This window comes from Salvelinus alpinus, chromosome 5, assembly GCF_045679555.1.
Source record: "Salvelinus alpinus chromosome 5, SLU_Salpinus.1, whole genome shotgun sequence".
Taxonomy (NCBI): Eukaryota; Metazoa; Chordata; class Actinopteri; order Salmoniformes; family Salmonidae; genus Salvelinus; species Salvelinus alpinus.
Window position 1 is genome coordinate 55,688,282 of NC_092090.1, and position 21,553 is coordinate 55,709,834.

The following is a 21,553-nucleotide window of genomic DNA, read 5'->3' on the forward strand; positions in this document are numbered from 1 at the left end:
CATATTGTCATCATGGTTGGTTTAAATTAGGTTATTTTCAATTTCAGGGGAACCGTGGCAGGCTTTGTGGGCAATTTCACACAGCAAGACAAAAGCAATGAATGCTTGGGATTAGGAGACCGCTCTGGTGAGTGTGTGGTTTAATTTCTTTATCACTATTGGGATATTGTAGGCCTGCAGACAATAATAATATCAGGTCGTATAGTAGGCCTACATAACGATAGCCGACTAAACTCATCTCCACGATTTAAAATGGAGTTGGGCGTCACTAGTGTGGGCGGACTGGAGCTCCAACGTCACATGAAATTATGTTTTTAGCACAAACTGCTCACAAATTTCAGCACCCAGAGAATAGCCCGCAATTATACAAAACCAAGAATAACATAACTACGGCCGAAATAGGCCTATAATCCAATATAATATCAATGGCCATTGCAATAGGCAAAGTTTACGCCTACTCTAACATTGTGACACTTTGCCTTGATTTTGCATGTTTTTTTTAATAGCGTGCGCATTGAGTATTTAGTCTGTAAAGGGTCCCTTACATAATATTTTAGCCAACAATGGAAATCCCTGGCACCAGATGTTCTGATCGGAAGTGAGGTAATCTATTGGCCTCACCTCATAGCACACATCAAATGGCCATCAAATGGCTGTGAATTAATAAATAAATCAAACATTAATAAGACCCATGTATATGTAATATGTTATTATTCAAATGAAAACAAAACTACTGAATTAGTCGTTCATTTCTCTCTGGTAAAGTTTACATACACAAAAACAAATATTTTTAATCTGTCCCCAAATGCAATATATTTAAAATATATATATATATATAATCTCTAGAATTAGTCAATAACAAAAAATAACTATGTAGTCTTACAACTCTACTATGAAGTTTTTTCCAATTGCAACCCCTGACCTGATTTTATATTATTTGAGGTACTTTAACTTTTGAAACTTTAAACATTTCTTGTTTTTGTTTATTTTGTTTATTTGAATGTTATTTTATGTTTCTTTAGAGAAATATATGTGTAGTGATGTCCTATGTTTTTTTGTTGTTATTGTACTGTAATTTGAAAGGTAGTTTAAAAAATAATAAAGAAAAATAAAACATCAAATGGCCACTTCGGATTACTGAAGCAGCCTGGAAAAACATGTCTTGCGCCACACTGAAACCAAAACTGACATTGCTGTTTGAAATAAGTGATTGCTTAGAATAGCTGCAGACATTTCATCATTTTAGTCCTAGTTTATGACCTGTCAAGGTATTGTAGCCTAAAGAAAAAATTGGCTACTTTTAACGACTTTAAGGTTGGAAGGTGCCGCAATAATGTCATTTTGGGAGTAGCCTAGTGAACAGGGCCTTTCATGCAGGCCTAGCCCTTTTTATGGCTCGGAGCCAATGAGCTCTCCTGACACTATGGTTGCCATTAAAACTGCATCCAGCTATATAGTCCCGTGACCGAAGGACTGACGACAGGACACGACCTCCTGTCAGAGTAGTTTCCTAAAACAACTGAGGAAGATAATGATGATAAATACCACGAATATGATTGCATTCACCGGGATACGGCGGATGGAGTCCTCTGGTGCCAATATGATAGGCAACTGTTTTCTCAATTGGGAGTTGAGAATTCTGATAACTAGAAACAGATGAGTATTTTCTTTGTCTTCTCTTTTTATCAATAGCCATTTGCTTTCTAAACTGTTTTTCCTACGATTGTATTTTGAAATATTGCGATAGACCTAGACCTACAGTATTTAACTGCTTTTCACTGACCACTGCAACGCAATAATTAGCTACTTGGTGGGCTCAGTTGTGGAAAAACTACCATACTTGAGTAAAAGTAAAGATACCTTAAGAGAAATGACTCAAGTAAAAGTGAAAGTCACTCAGTAAAATACTACTTGAGTATAATATAAGTCTAAAGGTATTTGTTTTTAAATATACTTAAGTATCAAAAGTACATGTAATCGCTAAAATATAATTAAAAGTAAACTTATTATTCATTTCAAATTCCTTATATTAAGCATACCAGAAGGCACAATATATATATTATTTACTTATGGATAGCCAGGGGCAACACACAGACATCAGATCAGAGGCAGTAGGGATGACCAGGGATGTTCTCTTGGTAAGTGTGTGAATTGGACCATTTTCCTGTCCTGCTAAGCAATCAAATGTAACAAGTACTTTTGGGTGACAGGGAAAATGTATGGATTAAAACGTACATTATTTTACTTAGGAATGTAGTGAAGTAAAAGTAAAAGTTGTCAAAAATATAAATAGTAAAGTAAAATACAGATACCCCCAAAAAACTACTTAAGTGGTACTTTAAACAATTTTTACTTAAGTACCTTACACCACTGGGTAGGTTATTTGCCGCAAGCACGTCTCAAATTGCATGTTTAAAACAATCCACTGCTCATTTTTAAAAGAAGCTAATGCTCCTCTGTGGCCAAATCATGTTCTCTGGTGTAGTATTTTGAATGATTGTATTTATTTATGCAAGTAATCATATAGTTCATTTTGGCAAATTTAATTACTTTTACTTTAGGGGAAGCTTATCTTCCTTTAGCCTATTGGACGCGCCGCCTATGCCGACATCAATGTGAAAGTAACCGGTGCATAAAACTGCTAGCTGTGAGGCTTACAAGGCCGAGTTCAAATCCAGACATCAAATTCAAAGCAATCAGCGCACTGCCTAAACGGCTGACCTGCAAAGCAAACTGCCCGGCACTGTCTCTGCTCTCTGCTTTCTTAAAGTGAGAGAAAGGCAGGCAGGCTGGCAGCTTCTCTCAGAGCGATGCTCCACATGGTCCTACAGCAAGCCATTCAACCAATACCCTAAATAGCTGTTGCATTTTAAATCGGGATTGGAATGTTTTTAGTCTACTTTTTTATAGATGTTTGGTCTTGAGCGCCATACTCAACTGAGGTCCCTAACTAAGAGTGCTGATCCACGATCAGTTTAGCCTTTTAGATCACCATTTAAAAAATTGTAAAGGGGAGATCAGCACTCCTACTCTGAGAAGCTGATAGGCCTAAAACATGCAGACACAAAGAGGATTGCAAAATCACAGTCTCAATTTTATCAATAGGCCTATCTTCATTTTTAGATAGCCTATGCTAAACCCATTTCACATATATACTATGATAAGAGGCATTATGTTCAATAATTGCAATATTTCATCTTCAAACATGTAAAATAGATATGCACATGAAAATAGTTATATAAGTGAGCTGATTAAAATGATATACAATGTTATCCTTGTAGCTGTTGTCATTATGAGAACTATAAACCTGCCCAATTACAATGTAGTAAAAACAAATGTTGGGCCGTTTGAGGCCAATTATATTACTTTTAGTATTCTAGTAACAGACCAATCTGCTATGGCCCCATAGTAAGAATATATCTTCATTTAGATTAACGAGGCCTTGTCACCCCCTGATCTGGTTCACCTTTCCTTGTGATTGTCTCCACCCCCTCCAGGTGTCACTTATTATCCCGGTGTACATATCCCTGTGTTTCCTGTCTCTTTGTGGCAGTTTGTCTTGTTTTCCAAGTCAACCAGCGTTTTTCCTTGCTCCTATTTTTTCCCCAGTCTCTGTTTGGTTCTAGTCCTCCTGGTTTCGACCCTTGCCCGTCCTGACTCCGAACCCGCCTGCCTGACCACTCTGCCTGTTCTGACTACCAGCCTGCCTATCCCCTTGTCCTGTTTTTGGACTCGGATCTGGTTTCTGACCCCTGCCTGGCCTGACCTCGAGACTGCCTTTCGTCTGGTACTGGTACTGTTTGGACTCTGACCTGGTTTATGAACTCTCGCCTGTCCCCGACCTGCCTTTGCCTACTCCCTTTGTTATAATAAATATTGGATCTCTACCATCTGCCTCCTGTGTCTACATTTGGATCTCGCCTTGTGTCCTTATAGGCCTATGTGTAATGGTTTGCTACTCTCATCATTAGGTCAAAACGTATTGGCATTCTTATGGAATTTTACATTGTAATGTACATGGCAGGTTTCTAGTTCTCTGTTTTATACAGTGTTATCCTATTAAATGTTAATATCATTTTAAGTCAGCTCACATCCATTGTACATGTTTGAAGATGAAATATAGCAATTATTGATCATATCAACTTCACAAATTAGTGATTCGGACAGCTTTTTGGGCACATTCGTACCACAATTCTGTGAATAATTTAACATCTCTATATATCTGGCACACCTGGCTCATTTGGTTGTGTATTCTACATCACTATGAATATTTTAAGATATTTTTGAGCATAATACAATTATATTTCATACAGGTATGATCATGTGAAATTGTCCAATAAGACCCATTGAGTTGTTTGGCGGCCATATTGGATAAAGGCTTCTTTATAACAGAACTGATATGGCAGGCGAAAACCTGAGGAAAATCCATCCAGGAAGTGCTGTTTTTCTGAAACTACTCTTTTCCATTGCAAGCCTATCCTCCATTTAAAGGGATATCAACCATATTCCTTTCCCTATGGCTTCCACAAGGTGTGAACAGTCTTTAGACATAGTTTCAGGCTTTTATTCTGAAAAATGAGCGAGAATGATCACATCGCGTCAGTGGATAGCCAAATGTCCTCAGATTTGTGCATGCGTGCGCGCCGGGAGCGAGATCTATTCTTTCTCTCTTCTATTGAAAAGGCTACCGTCCGGTTGAAATATTATCGATTATTTATTGTAAAAACAACCTGAGGATTTATTATAAAAAACGTTTGACATGTTTCTACGAACTTTACGGATACTATTTGGAATTTTCGTCTGCCCGTCGTGACCGCACGAGCCTGTGGATTACTGAACAAAACGCGCCAACCAAATGGAGTTTTTTGGATATAAAGAGAATCTTTATCGAACAAAACAAACATTTATTGTGTAACTGGGAGTCTCCTGAGTGCAAACATACGAAGATCATTAAAGGTAAGTGATTACTTGTATTGCTTTTCTGACTTTCGTGACAAATCTACTTTGCTGCTAGCTGTTTGTAATGTTTTGTCTGCTGAGAGCTGTCCTCACATAATCGCATGGTTTGCTTTCACCGTAAAGCCTTTTTGAAATCTGACACGCCGGCTGGATTAACAACAAGTTAAGCTGTGTTTTGGTGTATTGCACTTGTGATTTCATGAAAATTAAATATTTTTTGTAATTTAATTTGAATTTGGTGCTCTGCAATTCACCGGATGTAGACGAAAATGATCCCGCTAAAGGGATCTGAGCAGTTTTAAGACAAAATAAGTGTTAAGAAAGTATTTACTAAATAAACTGAAGTAAATAATGAATAAATAAAAGTAGTAAAAATTAAGAAAATTGAAAAATAACAAATAATAACAATAAAATAACAGTAACGAGGCTACTGGTACAGAGTCAATGTGCTGGGGCACAGGTTAAACAGAGATAATTGAGGTAATATGTACATGTAGGTAGAGGTAAAGTGACTATGCATAGATAACAAAACAGAGAGAAGCAGCAGCGTAAAATTGTGAGTGGGGATCAGGACTCTTATGGCTTGGGGGTAGAAGCTGTTAACTTCTCTAGGGTAGGGGGCAGCATTTTCACGTTTGGATGAAAAGCATACCCATATTCAACTGCCAACTACTCATCCCCAGAAGATAAGATATGCATAGTATTAGTATATTTGGATAGAAAACACTCTGAAGTTTCTAAAACTGTTTGAATCATGTCTGTGAGTATAACAGAACTTATTTAGCAGGCGAAACCCCGAGGACAAACCATTCAGATTTTTTATTATTTGAGGTCACTGTCTTTTCAATGAGATTTCATTGGGAAACCAGATTTCTAAGCGAATTGCTTGCAGTTCCTACGGCTTCCACTAGATGTCAACAGTCTTGAGAAATAGGTTGAGGTTATTCCTTTGTGTAATGAAGAAATACGGCCATCTTGAAGTCGAGGCACTCCAGGTGTCCTGGACATGCGCTTCAATCAAACAGAAGGCATGCTACATATCATTTTAATCCTGTATTGAACAAATATCATCCCGTCTTCAATGTTATTGATTATTAACGTTAAAAAATGCCTAAAGTTGTATTACAAAAGTAGTTTGACATTTTTTGGCAAAGTTTACAGGTAACCTTTGAGATATTTTGTCGTCACGTTTGAGCAAGTTGGAACCGGTGTTTTTCTGGATTAAATGCGCCAAATAAATGGACATTTTTGACGGAATTAATCGAACAAAAAGACCATTTGTGATGTTTATGGGACATATTGGAGTGCCAACAACAGAAGTCCGTCAAAGGTAAGGCATGAATTATATTTTTATTTCTGCGTATTGTGTCGCGCCTGCAGGGTTGAAATGTTCTCTCTCTTTTGTTTACTATGGTGCTATGCTCAGATAATAGCATCGTATGCTTTCGCTGAAAAGCCTATTTGAATTCTGACATGTTGTGAATCCAGCCAACCAGTGTAGCTTTGATTTGGTATCTTTCATGTGTGATTTAATGAAAGTTTGATTTTATAGTAATTTTCATAGTAATTCATTTTAATTTGGCGCTCTGCATTTTCTCAAGCTTTTTGCCAAGTGATACAGTAGCGTCTTGCCTAAACTCAGATTTTTGGATATAAATATGAACTTTACCGAACAAAAAATACATGTATTGTGTAACATGAAGTCCTATGAGTGTCATCTGATGAAGATTATCAAAGGTTAGTGATACATTTTATCTCTATTTCTGCTCTCTTTTGCTGGAAAAATGGCTGTCTTTTTCTGTGACTTGGCTCATACCTAACATAATCGTTTGTTGTGCTTTCGTCGTAAAACCTTTTTGAAATCGGACACTTTGGCTAGATTTACAACAAGTGTATCTTTAAAATGGTGTAAAATACTTGTATGTTTGAGGAATTTAAATTATCGGATTTCTGTTGTTTTGAATTTGGCGCCCTGCAGTTTCACTGGCTGTTGACGAGGTGGGACGCTAACGTCCCACATACCCTAGAAGCCTTAAGAAGCTTTTGGACCTAGACTTTGCACTCCGGTACCGCTTGCCGTGCGGTAGCAGAGAGAAAAGTCTATTCCTAGGGTGGCTGGAGTCTTTGTCAATTTTTTGGGGCCTTCCTCTGACACCGCCTGGTTAGAGGTCCTTGCTGGCATGAAACTTGGCCCCAGTGTATCTCCGTTGTCTCAATCACGTTGAGGGAGAGGTTGTTATACTGGTACCACACTGCTAGGTCTGAGACCTCGTCGTTATAGACTGACTGTCTCATCGTTGTCAGTGATGAGGGCCTACCACTGTTGTGTCGTCACCAAACGTAATGTTGGTGTTGGAGTCGTGCTTGGCCATGCAGTCATGAGTGAACAAGGAGTACAGGAGGGGACTGAGCACGCACCCCTGAGGGGCCCCCATGTTGAGGATCAGCGTGGCAGATGTGTTGTAACATACCCTTACCATCTGGGGGTGGCCCGTCAGGAATTCCAGGATCCAGTTGCAGAGGGAGGTATTTAGTCCCAGGTTAGTTTAGTGATTAGCTTTGAGGGCACTATAGTGTTGAACACTTAGCTGTAGTCAATAGCATTCTCACGTATGTATTCCTTTGATCCAGGTGGGAAAGGGCAGTGTGGAGTGCAATAGAGATTGCATCATCTGTGGATCTGTTGGGGCGGTATGCAAATTTGTGTGGGTCTAGGATTTCTGGTATAATGGTGTTGATGTGAGCCATGACCAGCCTTTTAAAGCACTTCATGGCTACAGATGTGAGGGCTACTGGTCAGTAGTCATTTAGGCAGGTTACCTTGGTGTTCTTGGGCACAGGGACTATGGTGGTCTGCTTGAAACATGTTGGTATTAGAGACTCGGTCAGGGACAGGTTGTAAATGTCAGTGAAAGACACTTGCCAGTTGTTCAGCGCATGCTCTGAGTCCACGTCCTGATAATCCGTCTGGCCCTGTGGCCTTGTGAATGTTTACCTGTTTAAAGGTCTTACTCACATCGGAGAGCGTGATCACACAGTTGTCCGGAACAGCTGGTGCTTTCATGCATGGTTCAGTGTTGCTTCCCTGGTAGGCTCGTGTCACTGGGCAGCTCGCAGTTGTGCTTCGATGCACTTATTGTTGCGTCAAAAAACAGAACACTCAAAACATGAGCACAATGGCAGCTCTTCCTTTAAAGAACTCCAGACCTCGAGGGCAGATAACCCAAAAACACGGGTGGAACTAAGAAATTGAGCCAGGATTTCTGGAGGGACTACTTTTACATGCGCACCTGGCAGATAAGCATGGGTATAAAATGTTTGGGCTTAGCTTTGCTTGGGTCCTCAACATACAAACAGCTCATTGTTCAACCCTAAAGACGCAACTGGTATGTAATGTTTGGAATTATTTATTATGTTGCATCCAGTGCTTAGCACAATTTACATTTTTAACTCTGGTAGGAGTGGTGACTTCTTTTGTTGTGGATATTTTCTGACTGCAGAAGTAATTGCTTGAAGTGCTAGATTAAATTGTTTAAACGTTTACTTTATTCAAAGCCATGCTTTGTTGCTGTGTCATGCATTGTTTATTGTGTAAAATAATGCATGTTTTTTCTCTGTTTAAGGTTATCAACCTATTCCTATTCCCTATTCCTTATTCCTCTGTCATTCAACTACTCTATTCAACAAATCAACTGTTTCAACATATTCAACAAATGGCATCAAAACCATAATAAAACACTAAAAAATAATTGAGTTGTCCCTTTGCATCCTTCACGTGTTGAGCAAGCCGTTTTCAAGTTTGGGCAGAGCTGAAATAATTATAACACCTAGACAACTTGACAGTTGATAACCACCGTGGCAGTGAAGACAAAAGGATTAACGGCCTGAAGTCAGGAAAGCTGTCGTCGCAGAGGGGAGGATTGGCTTACATCTCAAAATGGCGGAGGAAACTCTTGGGAAAACAGTGAAGGAGCTGAAGCAAGAAAGAACTTTGGCTAAGAGTGCTTTTACCAAGCAAGCAAACTTCCTTAGCAGAGGTGCAAATCACATGACTAAGAGCGAACTGCGAGAGGAGTTCAAGAAGCTCACGTCGGAGGCAAAGAAGGTCAGTGAGACAAATGATGAATACAGGGCTGGACTTCTGGCAGACATTGAAGCTGGAACCGATGAAGGTGAAGAAGCTGACCTGAGCAAGCAGCAGCAGACTGAACTTGAGAAGACATTCCAAGAATGCGAAGTACAATTGGATGAGGTCAGGGGGATGATCCAGTCCAACCTATGGCCTAGATACGGGGAGGACGAGGTGAAGTCTGCAATCAAAGAAGCTGAGACCGCCTGTGATGGAGTTGCTCAAATACCTGTTATTGCTGTAAATAGAGATGGCTTCGAGCTACGGTGGGATGGTGCGAAGGCACAAGTCCAAGATGCAATCGCAAGCCTAACAGAGTGGGAGATGTGGATTCCAGTAGCAGAAAAAGAACGGCTGGAAGCCAGAGTAAAGGATCTGAAAGCATTCAGAAACAACCTTGAAGCAAGGAGGGCAGGATTTCTCACAGCGCAAAGAATTGCAGAAGAGGATAAAGACAGAGGGAGAGTGCCGCAGATGCCTGTGCCAGCTCCACTGCCGACACTGAGAATAAAACCAACCTGTTTACCCAGGTTCAGTGGGTATAAAAGGAATTTCCATCGATGGAGGAGAGACTGGGAGAGTCTACAGAAGCAGGGGGAACCAACAGGCTCAGTCGAAGTAAAGAAGATCCAACTCCTTGACAGTGTAGATGAGAAAATGTGCAGAGACCTCCGTTTGTCTACTTACAGTACTGCTGAGGACATGTTCAGGGTGCTTGAGAACAGGTATGGAAACAAGTTTACAATTGCCTTGGAGATAATTGAGGATCTGGAGAAAATTCCTGCTTTAAGAGCAAATCAGCCAAGGAAAGTTATCGACATGATCCAAACTATAGAGAAGGCATTGGATGATCTCACAGAGCTTGGAGGCACAGGAGCCATCAACAACCCTCTAGTGATCAAATCCATAGAAAGCAAGTTACCTGACAACATCAAGCGAGATTGGCTTGTCTTCATGGTTAACCCGAGGAATAATGTCACACCGGACAATCACTTTGAAAACAGTGAGGACATTTTTGAAAAATTAGAGCAGCTGGGAGTCAGTGAAAAGCCAGAAAATAAATATGCTTGTGTGGGGAGAAAATATGCGTCCACACGTTCCACAAGGAAAGGCGGCTGTGTTGTCTGTGGAGATGAAAAGCATAGAGAAAAGATCTTCTTTTGCAAGCGTTTCAAAGAACTGAAGCCTGTGGAAAAGTTGGATGCTGTAGAAAAGCTGGGGGCCTGCAAGAGGTGCTTGGTCTGTCATGGAGAAGATGATGAATGCAAAGACACTTACCTGTGCAGGAAAAGAGACTGTAAGAAAGACCATCATTTCTTTCTTTGTCTGAAGGGAGATTTCAAGAGGAGTGACTCAGACAGAAGACAATCCAATGTGAGAAGGTATACGCTTACAGAGGAGCAGGAGGATTTGTATCTAAGCTCTCCCCAGAGATGGCAGAGAAATTCAAGAAAGCATTCACCAACATCACTGCGAAAACAAACTGTGTCGAAAAGAATCAGCTGGGAGTGACTGAGTCAAGTGCAGTAGAAGAATTGCCAGTTATTCTAATGCTGCTCAAGGTAACTGCCAATGCAGGACAAAAAATTGGAACCCTGATCGACTTGGCATCGGACACAAACTACATCACTCACAGAGCTGCCAGAAGATTAAATCTTCGAAGTGAAAACATCACTTTAGTCGTTCATGGAGTCGGAGGAATGGCCATGAAGGTTAGAACCAGAAGATATCTCCTCAGAGTGAGGGTCAAAACGCCCATAGGCACGGAAAGAGCTCATGAGCTTTTCTGCTATGGTTTGAATGAAATTGCCAACATCCACAGAGTCATCAAACCTGAGCAACTCAAGAAGTTCTTCTCAGAAGTCAATCTAGGCGATCTGAGTAGACCGGAGAGTATTGAGCTACTGATAAGCCACCGCGAAGGAAGACTTGCTCCGCAAAGAGTGAAGGTGATTGGAGACCTTGTCTTGTGGGAAGGCCCGCTAGGAAAGACTGTTGGTGGAGCACATCCAGATCTGTTTGAAGAAGTGGATATAGCCGCACACAGGTCTGAAACACACTTTGCTCGATCCATGAGAGCAACCGCTGTCAAGTATCAAGAGATAGCTAAGCTGTTCACAGCTGAAACCAAAGGCACAGTTGCTCGCAGAGAGTTCTTGGATTGGTGGAAATGGGACAGCATTGGAGCAGCTTGCGACCCAAAGTGTGGAGGATGCCGGTGCGGCAACTGTCAACCAGGAGGCAAGGAAATTACTCTGAGTGAGGAAAGGGAGCTGGAGATCATAAGGAAAGGCCTCACCTACATCAAAGCAGATGCTCACAGTGATGAACCCCACTGGGACACAAAATACCCCTGGATTCAAGATCCAAGTTCCCTTCCTGACAACAGGAGTGGGGTGGAAGCCACCTTCTTGAGAACAGAAAAGCAACTCAAAAAAGAGCCAGAGTGGAGAATAGCATACACAGCTCAAGTCCATGAAATGGTGGAGAGAAGAGCAGCGAAGAAACTCACCAAAGAGCTCATTGCCAGCTGGAAGGGGCCAGTATGGTATGTCAGCCACTTGGTGGCGGCAAACCCGCACTCTCTCACAACACCTGTGCGACTGGTATGGAACAGCAGCCAGAAGTTTAGAGGGGTCAGCATGAATGACCTTCTGCTGAAAGGGCCTGATGTCCTCAATCCCAGCCGAGCAGTACTACTCAGGTTCAGGAGAGGTGTCCATGCTGCCCTCGGCGACATTAAGAAAAATGTACAATTCTGTGTGGTTGGAAGACCTGGAGATGCACCTCCACAGATTTCTCTGGAGAGACACTGAGGAGGAAGAGATTGAAGAGTATGCGATCACCAGAGTCAACATTGGCGATCGACCAGCAGGGTGCATTGCGCAATTGGCTATGAGAGAGACAGGCAAACTGCCCATGTTTGCTCACCTGGAGGAGGAACGTAGGATCCTTGAAGAGGATACCTATGTCGATGACATCCTGACTTCCCATAATGACTTGCAAAAGCTGGACCAGAACACCAAAAGCGTTGAAGAGATCCTGAAGGCAGGCGGCTTCGTCCTCAAGCCCTGGGTCCGGTCAGATCAAAGTGGGAGGCAGGAGATCGTACCAGGAGAACAAGGAGCGCAGTCAAGCACAGCACTCATTCTCCCAAACCAAATGAGGGAAGGAGACAAATAGAGCCCTTGGAGTTGGATACCTTGTTGAGGAGGATAAACTGTACCTCATGACTTCAATCAATTTCTCAAAGAGGAAAAAGAAAATGAGAGTCGGCCAAAATCTCCTTGATGAAGAGGAGAGAGGGAAAACTCCAAACCCACTGACGAGGGGAGAACTGCTGAGCCAGGTAGCTAGCCTGTATGACCCAATAGGCCTTGTCACACCTGCCAAACAAAAGGGTGCCATTCTTGTCAGAAAGGCGTTTCAGGAAGCTGGAGGGAAAACTCTGACCCGAGACACTTGGGACAAACCTTTGTCTGAAGATTTGAGGGAAGAAGCCATCCAATTCTTTGAGGAATACACACGTCTTGGCCAAATCACCTTTCACAGAAGCCTCTCACCAGTCAACTGGATTGGAAAACCTTGGGGAATAACATTCTCTGATGGAAGTGACAAGAGCTATGGAGCTGTAGTGTACTTAAGATGGGAGACCCAGCAAGGCATCAAAGTCAGACTGGTTGAATCCAAAGCAAAGCTCACACCATTGGACCAAAAGGGAGAACCAGTAAAAGCTGAAATCTGCGGTGCTGTCTATGCAGCACGACTTCGAAAGTATGTTGAAAAGCACAGTCGAATAGAAATTGAACGATGGCTCCATCTACTGGACAGTCAAACTGTGTTGGGAGCAATCCAGAGAGACAGCTATGGATAAACTTTCTTTGCGAATAGAGTTGGAGAGATCCAGAAATCCACATCCGTAGAAGACTGGTGGTGGATCCCAGGAGGCCTGAACAGTGCTGACATCATAACAAGAGGGGCAGCCCCAGAAGACCTCCAGGAAGATTCCATGTGGCAGGGTAGACCAGCATTCCTGAGGCAACCTGTGAAAGAGTGGCCACATAAGTCAGCCAAAGAAATCGCCGCGTATGCCAAGGAAGGCATAAACAAACTTCGAAGGAAAGCTTTCTCGGCAGCACTGACCAGAGCGCAGGTCAAGAGAAACCAGAGTGATGCACAGCAAAATAACGCAGATGAACCCAAGACTCGGATCCGAAGATCACCAGCCGGCTCTGCGGTAACCAAACTGATTGACATCAGGAAAATTCAGCAGTCTGACCAGGCTGATCCGAGTCATTGCCTGGGTTTGGAGAGCCGCAACGAGATGGAAAGAAATGTTGACCAAGAATTCAGCCTCAGATAAACCAAAGTGGGAGGACGCTCTTTCAACAAACTGGAGGTCCAGATCCAAACAAGCTGTACTCACTGTCGGGGAGTGTGAAGATGCACTAAGAGACTTGTTCCTTGCAGCTCAAGAAGGTATAACCTTTCAAGACACCACTCTCAACAGACTCGCTGTTTACTGAGATAAAGAGACTGGGCTCTTAGTTTGTGGAGGAAGGTTCCAGATCTTTGATGAGGACGAAACTGCCGTACCAATTCTACCATATGAGGCATGGATATCCACTCTCCTAGCTCAAGAAGCCCATGGTGCAAACCATGAAGAAATAGCAGGCACACTCCTCCGGATGAGGAAGAAAGCTTGGGTGATAAAAGGCCGGAAGCTGGCTAAAAAGAGAGTTGACAACTGTGTGGTGTGCAGAAAGGCCAGGGCCAGAAAGTGCCAACAGATCATGAGTGACCTTCCATCCGAGCGGATAACACCAGCCAGACCATTTGAGTACACAACAGTGGACTTATTTGGACCGTATGAAGTCAAGGACGAGGTGAAAAAGAAAACCTAGCTCAAGGTGTGGGGTATTGTCTTCTGTTGCATGGTATCCAGAGCTATACACACAGATGTTGTCAGTGACCAGTCGACTGAAGGCTTCCTACTGGCTTACCAAAGATTCACGGCACTGAGAGGGCACCCAAAGAAATTGTGGTCAGATCCTGGAAAGAACTTTGTGGGTGCCAGACCTGCCCTCAAAGAACTTTACCTCTTCTTGGATCAACTAAGTAAATCTGAGCTTGAAAATGAAGCTTCCAAGCATGGGACAGAATGGAGCTGGAAAATCCACCCAGCAGACTCCCCTCACAGGAATGGAGCTGCAGAAGCAGCTGTTCGTACTGTGAAGCGGGCTTTGCACAACCTGGGAGGAGAAGGACTCTTCACATGGAGTGAGTTTCAAACATTTCTCTACACGGCTGCTAACCTTGCCAATGAGAGGCCCATAGATGCAAGAACTCAAAGCCGGGAGGACTGCATAGAATACATCAGCCCAAATTCCCTTCTGCTTGGACGGATTGGACCCAGAGGAGATCTTGGATGCTTTGATTTTGAAAGCTACCCATACAAAAGATTGAGAGCTATCCAAACAGAAGTTGACCGGTTCTGGAGGAAGTGGAGTCAGTTAGCTGGGCCCAATCGTTACTTAGTAAGTAATACTAACGAGAAGTAACAAAAAAAAAGTGTATTTTTCCAGGTGTGGGCGTGCTAAACAGAGGAATAGCAATTCTTACACTATTGTTCTAAATTCAATCACCTTCTTCATCCTCATCATTCAGTTCAATACATTACATTTTGAAGTAATTTGTCACGGCTGTTTGTAGAGACGGACCAAGGCGCAGCGAATGTTGAGTTCCACATAATTTATTAAATGTGAAACTTAGCAAACAAAACAAGAAACAAACAGTGACTAAAGAGGTGCTACATACACTAACTCAAAATAGAAAATTCAATATCCCACAAACACAGGTGGGAACAAACACTACTTAAATATGATCCCCAATTAGAGACAGCGAATACCAGCTGCCTCTAATTGGGAATCATACAAATCACCAACATAGAAAATTAAACCTAGAACCCCACATAGAAATAATAAACTAGAACACCTCCCAGTCACGCCCTGACCTACTCCACCATAGAAAATAAAGGCTCTCTATGGTCAGGACGTGACATCATTCACAATTCTCAGTTTGGTTATGGTTTATGTCACCCATTCATTGTCAGTTAGAGACACATTTGCGCCTTGGGACCCAAAAGCATAATCAGTGCTCTAACTCCCCCTTGCGCTGGTCTGGAGCAATGAAGCAGTGACGGAGGGTACCGTACTAAACCAGTTGTTTAAAGATGAACTGCTGATTTGGTCAAAAAAATGTGGATTGCTCGTCAAGAAATGCTGGTGACCATGACAGAAGCTAAACTTGACATGGCTTGGGGGTGTGGTTTGATGTGGGTGTTTCTTGGGTGTGTCCTTGCCACGACCAAGACACACCCATCTGTCAGATCCTTGCCCGGACCTGTCTCCCTCCACTCAGTCGCTACAAACAAACCTGCTGCAGGTTGAGTTCAATAACTACAGGCAGATGTATGGTGAGATGCCGGAGGACGCTTTGAATAGGTCAGTAGTCTATAGAGTAAAATAAAAAAAATAAGAAGAATGCAATTGTGTTTTGATAACTTACAAATGTATATAATGCATAATAACATAGAAGCAGTGTTCTGCTAATATGTGACTGACCAGATCAAATCGGTATTTTGTAGCAAAATTTGAAATGTTTTTTTTTACATTGGTAAAAGTAGAAACTCAGAGCTACAAACTGGTATATCATACACTTTAAATGAGTAACAATGGGAAAGTAATTCTGCTTTGAAAGTTGATCAACTTGTAAACTCACTTTTGAGAAAAGGGCCTAGAAGGTGTTGGTACCTACTGGAGAGCTCTCCTTTGTCTACACCCATTCAGCATTGTTCACACCCTCTTTATCCAGCCCCACCCATCTCTTTAAGGATACACATGTGAGGTCATTGGCAAAACAAAGAGTAGTGTAGTAAAGATTAAGACTAAAAGTGGTAGTAGCCTACAATAAGGAACAATTCCAGGTAAACATAGTGTCCAGATAAAAAAGTAATAAATATGAGACACTTACCCAGACACACTTGTCTAAATTGATGGGTCATGTGAAATAAATGCTATAACCCCCAGCCACATCCAGTGGTGGAAAAAGTACTACATTGTCATAGAGTAAAAGTATAAATCATTTCAAATTCCTTCCTTCCTTTTTTTTTTTTTAAATTGACGATAGCAAGGGGCACACTCCAACACTCAGACATAATTCACAAATGAAGCATTTGTGTTTCATCAGATCAGAGACAGTAGGGATGACCAGGGATGTTCTCTTGATAAGTGTGTGAATTGGACAATTTTCCTGTCAAAATGTAACAAGTACTTTTGGGTGTTTCGGGAAAATGTATTGAGTAAAAAGTACATTATTTTCTTTAATGTAGTGAAGTAAAAGTAGCCAAAAATATAAAATAGTAAAGTAATGTACAGTTACCACAAAAAACTACTTAAGTAGTACTTTCAAGTATTTTTACTTAAGCAAAAACTGCCCAAATGCCTTCACACCAGTACATTGGCATACTTGATATACTGTTACACATGCAGTTATCGCATAGTATTCCAAACATAAGTTAAGGCCATGCAACCTGAGTTGAAACCTGAGTAGGTGCACATGTACAGTACATAAACAGATGCATCCACCATATATTTATGCGGTGGACACTTGATACGGTCAAATTATATTGTTGTGGTATGTCACAAAATCATGTTACGACCACACATATTCATTATATATCAATATTTTGCTAAGTGGATGGTCTCTACAGAAGATGTAAACGGTACAGCCAAATGGTCACTTGCATAGTGGCAATATCAGAAATAGATAGCGTCAATATAAATAACATATACAGTATTTACAAGAACAATATAAATAACGATGTCAGTGATAGACAAGGTAGTTGTATTCATACAATCAGGGGTAAAGTGATTGAGCAGCAGGATAAGAAAAATAGTAGCAGCAACATATGTGTGTTAGGAGAGAATAGAGGCACTGCAGATAGTGCTGATGACTAGTCCGTCCAAACCACGCATGAACAACGGAATATATATTCGTAGAGCCTGTTTCTGTCCTGCCCTTGACTTTGGTGCCGGGCATGTGATGTCCATAGCCTCTTTGTCGCAAAACTCGCTGATCTTGTCAAAAAGATAGTTTGTCTAGCTGTGTCCAGTCCAGGTAGTGCTTTTACAGGCAGACCATCTATGGGAGGAAGGATGCAGCTGAAACTTGGTTCCGAAAGTCCGAACGCTCCTTGGCGACAACACCAGGCTCCAGAGCATCGAAGCTGTAAAACAGGGAATAACAAAAAATTGACGTTACAACCCTGCACAACATCAATTCACCTCCCAAGTTTAGATAAGAATATCCTCAGACAAGGAAAATTATTTTTTACCTGAGTGCTGGTACTGCTTGATCTGTGACAGCGGCCTGAAGTATGGAGTCAGTTGTTGTTGCCAGCCATAGCTTTCCACCAGCACCGTACCATCCTCCAGTCCAACCAGCTGTGGGATGTTGATCGCTGTCACAGTGCTGTCCTTCACAACACCAGCAATCTCAGACAAAGTGTTCACTCTGGTCTTTCTGAAGTTTGATGAGGCCGAAGCACCAGTCAGGGGCAAACTTGGTGTGCCCTGGGATCAGGAAATGAAGGTCCAGATGGTGGTGGAACAATACCAAAGCACAAAGTTGTTTTTGTTTTGGCCACTGCAGTTATCACAATTCAGGTCCACACGTGTTTTCCCGACTCCGTAGTTGGTGAAGAAATTGTGCATGTAGTTGATGACTGCGCTGCTGCCTTTGCTTGCTTGGGCCATGTCAGAGCTGCTAGGAGAACTGGGTGGATGAAGTCAAGCGCAGAGAACAGGTTTCCAGAAACGTGGATTTAATTTTCCAATACACAGGGAAAACGATCATGCCCTAAAACACACGGGCGCATGAAAAGATGAGTCCAAAAACATCGGACTAAACTGTACCGAGAAAATTACAAAATCCACATACAAATCCAACACCAACATAACAGAATACAAGCCCGCACAACAGCCAGCGGGCTACCTACCCTTAAATAGCCTACCCACCAAACTAAACTCAAAACAGGTGCACCCAATCAGCCCAAACTAACAGAAACAAAAAGAAAATAATCGATGGCAGCTAGTAGGCCGGTGACGACGACCGCCGAGCGGTCGAGGACGACCCGGAGGGCGAGGCGCAGGACAATCCGGGTGGCGACGGTGGAAATCAGCCAAGAGGGAAGGATCTAAAATGTCTCTCCCCGGTACCCAGCACCTCTCCTCCGGACCGTACCCCTCCCAGTCAACGAGGTACTGCAGGCCCCTCACCCGGCGTCTCGAGTCCAGAATAGCTCGTACAGCGTACGCCGGGGACCCCTCGATATCCAGAGGGGGCGGAGGGACCTCCGGTACCTCACCTTCCTGAAAGGGGACCAGCTACCACCGGCCTGAGGAGAGACACATGAAACGAGGGGTTAATACGATAGTAAGAAGGGAGTTGTAATCTATAACACACCTCGTTTATCCTCCTCAGGACTTTAAATGGCCCCACACACTGCGGCCCCAGCTTCCGGCAGGGCAGGCGGAGGGGCAGGTTTCGGGTCGAGAGCCAGACCCTGTCCCCTGGTGCGAACACAGGGGCCTCACTGCGGTGGCGGTCAGCGCTCCTCTTCTGCCGCTCACTGGCCTGCCTGAGAGAGGCCTGGACTGCCCGCCAGGTCTCTTTAGAGCGCTGTACCCACTCCTCCACCGCAGGAGCTTCGGTCTGGCTCTGATGCCACGGAGCCAGGACCGGCTGGTACCCCAATACGCATTCAAATGGCGACATGTTAGTTGAGGAGTGGCGGAGTGAGTTCTGGGCCAACTCTGCCCACGGGACGTACCTTGCCCATTCTCCTGGCCGGTCCTGGCAATACGACCTCAGAAACCTACCCACCTCCTGGTTCACTCTTTCCACCTGCCCATTACTTTCGGGGTGATACCCAGAGGTAAGGCTGACCGAGACCCCCAGACGCTCCATAAACGCCCTCCATACCCGGGACGTGAACTGGGGACCTCGATCAGATACGATGTCCTCCGGCACCCCGTAGTGCCGGAAGACGTGGGTAAATAGAGCCTCCGCAGTCTGTAGGGCCGTAGGGAGACCAGGCAATGGAAGGAGACGACAGGACTTAGAAAACCGATCCACAACGACCAAAACGGTAGTGTTCCCCTGAGACGGGGGAAGATCAGTCAGGAAATCTACCGATAAATGAGACCATGGCCGTTGTGGAACCGGGAGGGGTTGTAACTTCCCTCTAGGCAGGTGCCTAGGAGCCTTACTCTGTGCGCATACCGAGCAGGAAGAGACATAGAGTCTCACGTCCTTAGCCAAGGTGGGCCACCAGTATTTCCCTCTAAGACCCCGCACTGTCCTCTCAATCCCTGGATGACCCGAAGAAGGTAGTGTATGAGCCCACCGAATCAATCGATCACGAACACCAAACGGTACGTACCTCAGGCCAGTAGGACACTGAGACGGCACAGGTTCTACCCTCAACGCCCGCTCGATGTCCGCGTCCAACTCCCATACCACCGGGGCCACCAGACACGAGGCTGGAAGAATGGGAGTCGGATCGATGGGCCGGTCATCCGTGTCATAGAGACGAGACAGCGCGTCGGCCTTAGTGTTGAGGGAACCTGGTCGGTAAGAGATCGTAAATCTAAAACGAGTAAAGAACATGGCCCACCTAGCTTGACGCGGATTCAGTCTCTTCGCCTCTCGGATATACTCCAGATTGCGGTGGTCAGTCCAGATGAGAAAAGGGTATTTAGCCCCCTCAAGCCAGTGTCTCCACACCTTCAGGGCTTTTACCATAGCTAGTAACTCCCGGTCCCCCACATCATAGTTCCGCTCCGCCGGCTCCAGCTTCTTAGAAAAGAAAGCACAGGGACGGAGCTTCGGTGGTGTGCCCGAGCGCTGTGATAGCACGGCTCCAACACCAGCCTCGGACGCATCCACCTCCACTATGAACGCTAACGAAGGGTCCGGATGCGCCAACACTGGAGCCTCAGTAAACCTTGCCTTCAACTGGTTGAAGGCTCCATCTGCCTCGACCGACCACCGTAGACGCACCGGGCCCCCCTTCAGCAGTGAGGTAATGGGTGCCGCCACTTGGCCAAAACCCCGGATAAACCTCCGGTAGTAATTGGCAAACCCTAAAAACCGCTGCACCTCCTTTACCGTGGTTGGAGTCGGCCAATTACGCACGGCGTTAACGCGGTCACACTCCATCATCACCCCCGAGGTGGAAATGCGATAACCCAGGAAGGAAACGGCTGGTTTGGAGAACACACATTTCTCAGCCTTGACGTACAGGTCATGCTCCAGCAGTCGCCTAAGCACCCTGCGCACCAGGGAGACATGCGCGGCGCGTGTGGCAGAATAGATCAAGATGTCATCAATATATACTACCACACCCTGCCCCTGCAAGTCCCTGAGAATCTCATCTACAAAGGATTGGAAGACGGCTGGAGCATTCTTCAACCCATACGGCATGACGAGGTACTCATAGTGGCCTGATGTGGTACTAAACGCTGTTTTCCACTCGTCTCCTCCCCGAATACGCACCAGATTATACGCGCTCCTGAGGTCCAGTTTTGTGAAAAAACGTGCTCCGTGGAATGATTCCATCGCCGTAGCGATGAGAGGTAGTGGATAACTAAATCCCACTGTGATTGAATTTAGACCTCGATAATCAATGCACGGACGCAGACCTCCCTCCTTTTTTCTCACAAAAAAGAAACTCGAGGAGACGGGTGACATGGAGGGCCGAATGAACCCTTGTCCCAGAGCTTCCGTGACATATGTCTCCATAGCCAACGTCTCCTCCTGTGACAATGGGTACACGTGACTCCTGGGAAGTGCAGCGTTCTCCTGGAGGTTTATCACGCAATCCCACCGTCGATGAGGTGGTAATTTAGTCGCTTCCTTCTTACTAAAAGCGATAGCCAAATCGGCATATTCTGGGGGAATGCGCACAGTGGAAACCTGGTCTGGACTCTCCACCGATGTGGCACCGATGGAAACTCCCACACACCTACCTGAACACTCATCTGACCACCCCTGAAGAGCTCTCTGTCGCCAGGAAATGAGGGGATTGTGAATGGCTAGCCAGGGAACCCCCAAAACCACTGGAAACCCAGGTGAATCGATAAGGTAAAAGCTGATCTGCTCCCTATGATCCCCCTGGGTTACCATGTCCAGCGGAATCGTGGCCTCCCTGACCAACCCTGATCCTAACGGTCGGCTATCTAGGGAGTGCACGGGAAAAGGTGGGTCTATCTGCACCAGCGGAATACCCAACTTACAGGCGAGTCCGCGATCCATAAAACTCCCAGCTGCGCCTGAATCGACTAGCGCCTTATGCTGAAGAGAGGGGAAAAACGCAGGTCAAAAAATAACCAAAAACATGTG